Source organism: Dermacentor albipictus, chromosome 1 (genome assembly GCF_038994185.2).
Source record: "Dermacentor albipictus isolate Rhodes 1998 colony chromosome 1, USDA_Dalb.pri_finalv2, whole genome shotgun sequence".
Lineage (NCBI taxonomy): Eukaryota > Metazoa > Arthropoda > Arachnida > Ixodida > Ixodidae > Dermacentor > Dermacentor albipictus.
In genome coordinates, this window is record NC_091821.1 from 435,832,153 (window position 1) to 435,840,961 (window position 8,809).

Below are 8,809 nucleotides of genomic sequence, written 5' to 3' on the forward strand. Positions count from 1 at the left end.
GTGCGGTGGTAAGATGCTTGCCTCGGAATCGTGAGGTCCGCAGTTCAAATCCTGTGCGAAAGCTTTTTTTTTCTACTTTCTTTTTTTTTGTATTAATAATTTTTCTTAACCTTAAAGAGGTCTCTGTCAATTTTTAATCAAATATATTGATCAGAAGCTACAGAATTTTCGACTACAAGACGTCACACTACAGAGAACAGAACGACAGTCACAACGTCCCAAAATACGACAGACTGAAAATTTCCTGTTGTGTTATTCAAGTGGGTGGGACGTCTATACGGCGTATACGCACATTGCTGTCCTCTCTATTAAAAGCAACGTTGCTGAAACACGTCGTACAAGACGCTGTACGACTCGCATAACATCGAAATACAACGCCGTCACCATCCATGAGATCACCGAAAGCACGGTCGCTTTCGGTGGCGGCCTACAGATGGCAGCACAGGTAGCGCCGGTAAAGTTACAGGTGATATTATTTTGCCGTCTTCAGCCTTAGCTACATGCTACATGTGAGTGCGCGCTGCATTGACGCCGTCCGATGCAGTTGTTTAATCGTGTGTACGCTGTGCCGAGAGTAATTGTGGTGCATTTTGTATTCATTGAGAATCACAAAACCCCTGGGACCGCGTAATGTAGCCCGCAGTATCCTTCGTGTGGTGCGCCGATGTCGAAGGTATGAGCCTTCGCCACTTTCTTTGTTCCGGGCTCACGAAAAGGATCTCCTCCTCTGGCACTCTCGCATCGTATCACACTGTACGGAAGAATTTGGTGAAAATTGTGCTCTTACGTCCTGTAGTTGATCCGCAATTCAACAGTGTGTGCGCCGGAAGGACCGTTGGTGCAGTCGATGCCGCGGCACCTGTGACGCTAAAAGGAGCGTTTTCCGAGTACGCCTAGAAAGGTAAGTCCGGCGCTTGCGCGCATTCTTCCTGTCTCTGGTTCGTGAAGTGTGCGTTCTTGTACGTATCGCAAGATCCGTACAACAACCGAATCCGAATGAGTAAAGCAGCAAGAATTATAAATGGGCTTTTCAAATGGTTGTTCTTCATGTCGCAGTGCACATTTAGCAAAAAGTTCCATGGAAATTGCCCTAAAACGTATTCATGTTACCAACAGCTCTATCTGTGGTTTATTTACTTTCACCTATGAAGCACGCTAGCGCGGGTGGTTCTTTGATCTAAATGGGCACAAAAATTCAAGCAAAGAAAGTTACTGTTTGTGTACATAATTTTTCATTGAGAAATGGTATAGGCATTTCCAGAAGTAGTACGTCGACGTGTCGTCTTCACAGCTAACAGCTGCGCGAGATAGCACCCGATTTCTTCGTCGACGCATGGCCAGATTTTCAGCTTGTATGGAAATTCGTCTGTTTATAGAGTGTCGTCAGATGACGTGTATTAGTGTTCTGTGTGTTTTCGTGTACTTGTAAAGGGTTCCGATCTTGCAGAGAAGCCGAAATTACAAAAGCAATGTTTCTTTTTAATCGAAAAATCTTTCTCTTTTCTGTATTGTCTCTCCAGAAAAAGAGGTGGTCTGTTGAAATTTTGAGCGCATCGTCCTTTGGGAGCAGTGCTTTGTTGCGCCGCATAAACAAATTAGGTTTTGGAACGCTTTTCATGTCCTAAGGAATTTTTTGATAGTACAACTCACATTTCACGTTATACAGCTGTACGTTTGTGTGAACCTTTTCATAGTAGATTCATGTTTGCTACAGTTCGATTTACGTGTTATTTAACCGCCTGTGATGTTACGGTCAGATATTTGCACAACCAGTTGCAGCTTCATGTAACTGGTTGTATGAGACTTTTTTTCAAAATATGACGTGATCTTTTTATATCACAAGTTTGCAGTTGGTTGCAGGGATTACAATAAATTAGGCATTTATTATTGTTTAGGGATGACAAGATTTTGTGAACCAGAGGCACCTCCACATATGCACCTGCGGCACTTCTGCAGCCTCAACAGCACGGCAAAGTACCTGATGAGCATGCTGTGACAAGGTGCGTGCAAAGCAGTTGCTGCCACTTACACGAGCTGCAGATTTTGTTGGTATCATCCATGTTTGGAAACTCTCCTGAATTTTTCGTGGGTTTACAAATGTGGGCTCATTTTACAATTTTATGAATGTCACTTTAGAAAGACAATGAAGTTGTGTTGGTTAAGATGTTTTAAAGCTGTTGAGAGATTAAGGGCATGACATTGTTAAAATGCATGTAAAAAATAAATTGTAATGGTACTGGTTTATTATTAGCGATGCAATATCTCTAACGAGAACATCAGAGGGGCACTTGCTTTAGGGAAGTTTGGTCAGATAAATTCATGGAGCAGCGTAAAGCGGCAGCAGCAAACACGCTGAAAAAGCTCTGTAATCTAAAAAAAGAAAACAAAGTTGTCAGTTACTGGTTTCAAGTTCGCTGCTGCTTTTTGTGCTGCACTACAAGTTAAATAATGGTTGATAATGTGTGTGTGACGTAATAGTTCTGCGCAAACACACGAGGTGGAGAGAAGTAATTATTGAAGGGAAAATCAGACATCCGCCCGCTCATAGCATTTGCTACAAAGGAAAGCCGCACAGTTGAAGAAAAATTCGTCCTGGTCCGGGACTCGAACCCCGGACTACCACCTTTCCGATGCAGCCACTCTACCATCTGAGATAACCAGGTGGCTAGCACATGGCAGGGCGAAGTCGAATTAGTTGACAACGCGAAGCAAAGGCAAGGGTTTGACGTAATATTTTTTCCCCTTTATTAATTACCTCTCTACACCTTACACGTTTCCGCAGAACTATTACGTCAGACCCTTGCCTTTGCTTCATGTTGTCGACAAATTCGAATTCGCCCGGCCATCTGCTAGCCGCCTGGTTATCTTAGATTGTAAAGCGGCTGTCCCGGAAAGACAGTGGTCCCGGACCTGGACGGTTTCTTTTTTTCAACTGTGAGGCTTTCCTTTCGAGGAATCCGTACGGGTTTCTTTTGTAGCAATTGCTGCGAGTGGGTGGATGTGCGATTTTCCCTTTATTAATAATGTGTGTGAGTATGCAACAATGCGGGTGCTGAGAGCAAGCTTTAAAATAATGTGTGCTATGTCCCCGACAAAGAATTTAGTGTCTGCAGCATTTTTACAAAATATTATGTTCACAGGTTGGCAGGTATGACATAATGTACAACGATAATGTACAACACTTTTGCTGTAGATGCCATATTCATAACGTCCATTTTCTGTCTACTTGAATCGTATATTTAGAATTTGGCCCACCTTCAGTTTGATCAAGTTACATAGGTAGCCCCCTCTGAGGTAAATATAATTAGGGGCTATTGTAGATAAGCATGATATACCTACTGACTGTATTGTGACATATATTTTTAGGGACTGTGTTGTGAGGCATGCATATCCTTTTACCTGTATGTCTTGCTGTAGGTTGCCCGACAAAAGCATAAATGCTCTGCCCACCTTTATTATTGTGCTTTCACGAATTCTAACATCTGTGCCCACATAGACTCCATGTTCTTAATTACATTTTTCTAAGTATTCACTGTTGTGCATTCCATTATTGTGTTACATTACTGTAACAAAACACTTCAAACAAACAACTTCAAAACAAAAAGCCACGAAAGGTGGCTTAAAAGTGTATGATGCTTGGAATTCTACATTCCATCCCCTAAAGCGCTACCAGTAGTAAAATATTCCTAATTGTCTTTTTATAATAATATTTGGGGTTTTACATGCCAAAACCACTTTCTGATTATGAGGCACGCCGTAGTGGAGGACTCCGGAAATTTTGACCACCTGGGGTTCTTTACCGTGCACCTAAATCTAAGTACACGGGTGTTTTCGCATTTCGCCCCCATCGGAATGCGGCCACCGTGGCCCGGATTCGATCCCGCGACCTCGTGCTCAGCAGCCCGACACCATAGCCACTGAGCAACCACGGCGGGTTAATTGTCTTTTTTTATAAGCTAGCTGCCAGATACATAGTCTCATTATGAGAGTATGTTATTTTTTTTTTTCTTTGGTCTGACTTGTTTTGTTGAATGTTCTCCTTGTTAGTTGAGAATTTGTTTTCTTGCCACCGCATGCAATTCTCCATCTGGAGCCTATGAGCTATGTGTATAATAAATAAGTAAATTCCTAAAGCATGCAACAAACCATGCAGCATAGCATTTAAATGTTGCCAGTTTATAATGCTTCTTGAGTGCAGCGCAGCATGGAGCTTGAGGCTGATCTCTTCAGATGTAAAAAAAATGGCAGGTTATGAAAATGTGGTCCTACAAACTGCTGGTTACGCATGTTAGTCAGCCTGTTGCAGTGGTCACAAGTGAGAATGTAACCAAAAGCTGGGCGTGCTCGGCCATTTTGCATATGGCACAAGATAAAGCTTCACCTCTGCTATTGCTTCTCTTATAATAATGGCCTCCGAGTATACATGCCGAGTTATGCTTCTGGGGACACTTATTAGTTAACCTTATCAGGTAATACCATTAGCCTTATGGGTGCTATAATGTTGCAGTGCCTGCAGGATGGCCAGCATTACAATACACATTAAAATTATTGCACAAGTCATGCAATGGTATCGGGATTGGCCCACCAAGTGACACCCTTTAATTACACTATACCTGAGATCAGCCCAGCTCACTCAGTCAGGGAGACATCCATGCATAAGGGGAGGGGTATAGCAAATAGAGGGCGTTTGATTGATCTTTCTCACATAGATAGCTCATACATATCTTTCTTAAATTGGATGCTTTGTTGCTCAAAGTGAAGTTACTTATGTGCATAATGTCAGCATTTCGATCCTATTTATGCCTAACGAAAGTTGCTTTGTTCAGCGTCACTTTTTATATTGTTTCGCTTGTGATTCTAAGCTCACTTGTTTTATAGCTGCTATAGGTATGGCTGGACCTGGAGAAGGAGTGTAAGCAGACCATGCTATGTTGCTGATCTGCGCTGATCTCCACATCCAAGTTGGTCCCGCGACAGTTGGGCGCCATTGTGCCTTGCTTCATTGACAAGGTGATATAATATGGTGAGCTTGTACTTTAATATCGGTATTGAAAATTATGTTAAGGAAAAAAGACAAGGATTGGTCTTTATGATAGATACACTCATGTTCTTTCTTTAAGGCGTTCTTTTGACACTGTTCTGCATGGACATATTTTTAGAGAATTACAACAGTCCTTTATTGCAAAGTGCCATGGCGCTAGTTTATGCGTTAAACTAGTGCTCTTTCACTAAAAAAAGCCGTATTTAGCACGCAATTCACAAGGAAAGAAAGGAGGCAACAGGACAGAGTGCTACTAACAGTTCAGTATTATAGCTCGCACAGTAATATTGTGCAAAAGGTGAAAGGGGGGAGAATAGATCTGAATACATATTGTTTGCACAGAAACAAAAAGGACGCATCACATGGTGAGTGTGACACTTGTTTTACATTGATATGAAGCAGTCTCACTGCCTAGTAATTCTCTGCATGGGGAGCTAGTGCTAGGTTCCTCGTCATACATATAAGAAAAGCCTCAGATATCTCTCCAGCGCTTTTGTCTTTATATTTTGTCACGATCAAGCAGCTTTCAAACATAGGTGCATGTGCACCGAGAGTAGTGCACTACCACTGCTAACTGACCCACGCATCAAGTTTGCTTGGTCACGCTGCCAGTCATTTATACATTGGCCGGTTTATCTGATGCAGCCTCTACTGCACGAAATGGTATGTGATAGACACTGCACCTGTGTACTGTACGTGCTTTCTTACATGATTTTTTTTTTCAGAGATAGTGATGCAGGCTTTTTCATTATTTACATGCCTACACAACAAACCAAGCATTATCTGTGCTTAGAAAGAATTGTAGGAAAATCCAGCATGAGGCAACTGTTCTCAGCACGAAACAAACTTGATTCGTTGGTTTTCGTTCATTATTGCGATCACACTAAGGCAGACAAGCTTGTAGGCTGTGCTTCTGCAATTTGTACAGCACACTGACAGCACTGGTGTGGGCCTCATCTGTGGGCTGACTGATGGCACCTTCTACGGCGCAGACCACTTGTGTTGGGCGAGGCACCAATGTTGACGTTTGTTCCCTTGTGCAAAACAGCAGTCCTAGGTTTAGAGTAGTTGTAGGAAGACAAGGTAAACATAACTTCCATGGCTTGAGTGGGCTCATTTCTCTTGGGGCATCTAGCTTTTTTTCTTGCAACTGTGCAGAGGTGCTTCCCTAGAGTCAGCATGAAAATGGCATAGAGTTGTGCATTTGGGAACTCCTGAACAATGATCTGCCATAGTTAGGGCCTTGCGAAAATGCACTGTCTACCAAGTGGTAGAAGGTGCATTATTCAGCCACTGATTTCCTGTTGGCATGATTGCACTCATGCTGTCAGTAATTTCTTGGCTTGCCGAATTATCTTGAGGCCCCACGCTAATGATGCTGCCGATTTCTTCATGTGCAGATTTTCAGGATGAGGTTTTTGCTTTGCAAACGTTGTTGAAAGGTAGGTGGTGCTTACAGGTAGCTATTCTAAATATTAGTGAAATGAATTGGCCCATCTTGCTTCGTCAAACATCGTCACGCCGACATCAGTTGCACAAACAAAACCTGGCCTACTTGCAGCGTCGTGCACGAAGAAACAAACAAATCAGCTGCTGGATTGTCTTGACATTGCATACTAAGCTGAGACCGGAACTGCTGTAGCTACAAACCAGGCAGAAACGATGATGATGAGCAGGGATTTGCAGTAGCGCCACTTCGTGGGGCAGCAAGGAGGCTCCGTTCAAAACAAAAATGGCGTTCAGCAAGTAGAACCATGCAACGGTCAGAGTCGGTGCATGGTGCTCTCGATCAAGTTGGCTCAAGGATTGTCCGAAAAATCAGACGAGAGGTTGCAAGGCGTCCGAATTTTTGGAAGTTGTTATACATTATGGTCCATGGGGAGAATGGCGATGCTGTGAAGCAGACCGAGTAATCATGTCCGGAAAATCAGTCGGCGACTGTACCTATACCTATGTGTCTATGTATACCTAGTTGCAACAGTGTTTGCTATGATCTATGCCAGAATTGCTGTTGCCCATAGATGCACAACATGTCGGGTGTCAAATTGTTAAATACCTTGCAAAAGTGATCTACGCCAAAATACCGCTTCTGCTATGTTTCGCTATTGCAAGAAATTTAGCGGCTGCTGGCACCTACCTTAAAAGGCTTTATATGGTCTTCGCATGGCCAGGGCCTTCTACTTTTGTGAGTTTGCTTATCTCGAAATTTACCCCGGTTTTTATAACTTGAAGTTGGTGGGATCCCTAGTCTCCTTTAACGTGTACCCAATAGAGCTTACATAGGGGTTTTGGCATTTCCCTGCCATCTAAATGCAGCCATTGTGGCCAGGATTCAATCCCATGCCCTCTGCCTGAGCAGCGCAATGTCAAAGCCAGTACACTGCGGTATTTTGCTGGCAGAAGGGTTTAGTTTCTGAATAATTTATTATCTCAACCTGTCGGTGTTGTTTTTAAAAGTATTTCATGTTTGTATTCTGTTGCTTCAATACTAGTAGTTATTGTTAATCAAACGATGTGTCCATCTTTTTCCTATAAGACTTGCTTCAATCGCCTGCTAATTATGACAGCTTATTCTCCCACAGTAATCCATGTTCCCTTGAAACATCGGCAGTGCATGAAACCACATATTTTTCAATAAGATTTATTCATTATCTTTTATGACCGGAATGCTGAACCTTTCTTATCTGTGAGAACATAGGCAAATTTGCCTATGTGCTAACCTGTTGCATGAGTCAAGATAAATTATTGGCTTTACTTTTTCAGGTGCCCTGCTCGCTCTCACCCAAGCAACCCACTCCAGCGGTCTTCTCTCGGCAGACTGGATGCATCGAAATACCATTAGAAGGTCCAATAAACAGTGCTTGGGACATTTATGACATGCTTTTATTTAAGCCGGAGGACTTCAGGCTTAATGAAAGCTCAAGTGGGTGTACAGAAATACCTACGTAAAGTATACTTGTCTTTTTCACTTACAAGTACATGCCAATACTTTGCCTGACATTTTTCACCCCAAAATTACGCTTTACTGTGGATTTGTGAACAAACCATTACAGCAAAAAGCACTGCATTAAGACGAGTACAAGTAATCGAACATATACTAAACTTGCAAAAATTACATTTGCATACTTGTAGTAAATATGAAAATGAGGTACAATCTTCTTCAGGGTGCATTTTCTTGTAGGTCATACATAGAGAACGTACTCGTGGGTCATACAAAACTTGTTCATGATGTATCACATCAGTGTTGGTAGTGCTAATCAATTTATGCCGAAAATTGTGTTCATCTTCGTATCAAGCAATGTACCAGGCAAACCTACATATGAAAGTGGCATTCTTGTTGCGAACCTAATGCAGATCTACTTCTCTTCAATGCTGATCGCAAATACACAAGTGTACAAAATAGGTGTAAAGAGTACATTATATTAAGCAACATCAATCCATTCTGAAAGGACCTGGTATGGATGTAGCAAAAAATAGGTCTGAACAGGGCCAAACAGGTCTGGGTTAGATAGGACGGGATTAAACGGGTCAGGATTAAACAGGATTCAAACGGGTCAGGATTAAACAGGATTTAAACGGGTCAGGTTTAAACAGGATTTAAACGGGTCAGGTTTAAACGGGAATAAACGGGATTTAAACAGGTCAGGACTGAACAGGATCAAACGGGGTCCCGTTCCATAACCCTATTTGATGAAACCCGTTTGAAAACAAATAGGATTTTTTAGTAGGGTATTGTTACGTAGAAAGACGCAGACGACAAGCTATGTA

General features: G+C 42.3%; 1 long non-coding RNA gene across 1 annotated transcript; it reads left to right on the plus strand.

The window, feature by feature from the left end:
• Nucleotides 1-490: 490 nt before the first annotated feature.
• LOC135908047 (uncharacterized) lies at nucleotides 491-7,914 on the plus strand. The gene is made up of 4 exons (XR_010566181.1): nucleotides 491-901; nucleotides 1,896-2,000; nucleotides 4,879-5,023; nucleotides 7,805-7,914. It is a non-coding gene; the product is annotated as an uncharacterized lncRNA (long non-coding RNA).
• Nucleotides 7,915-8,809: the final 895 nt, after the last annotated feature.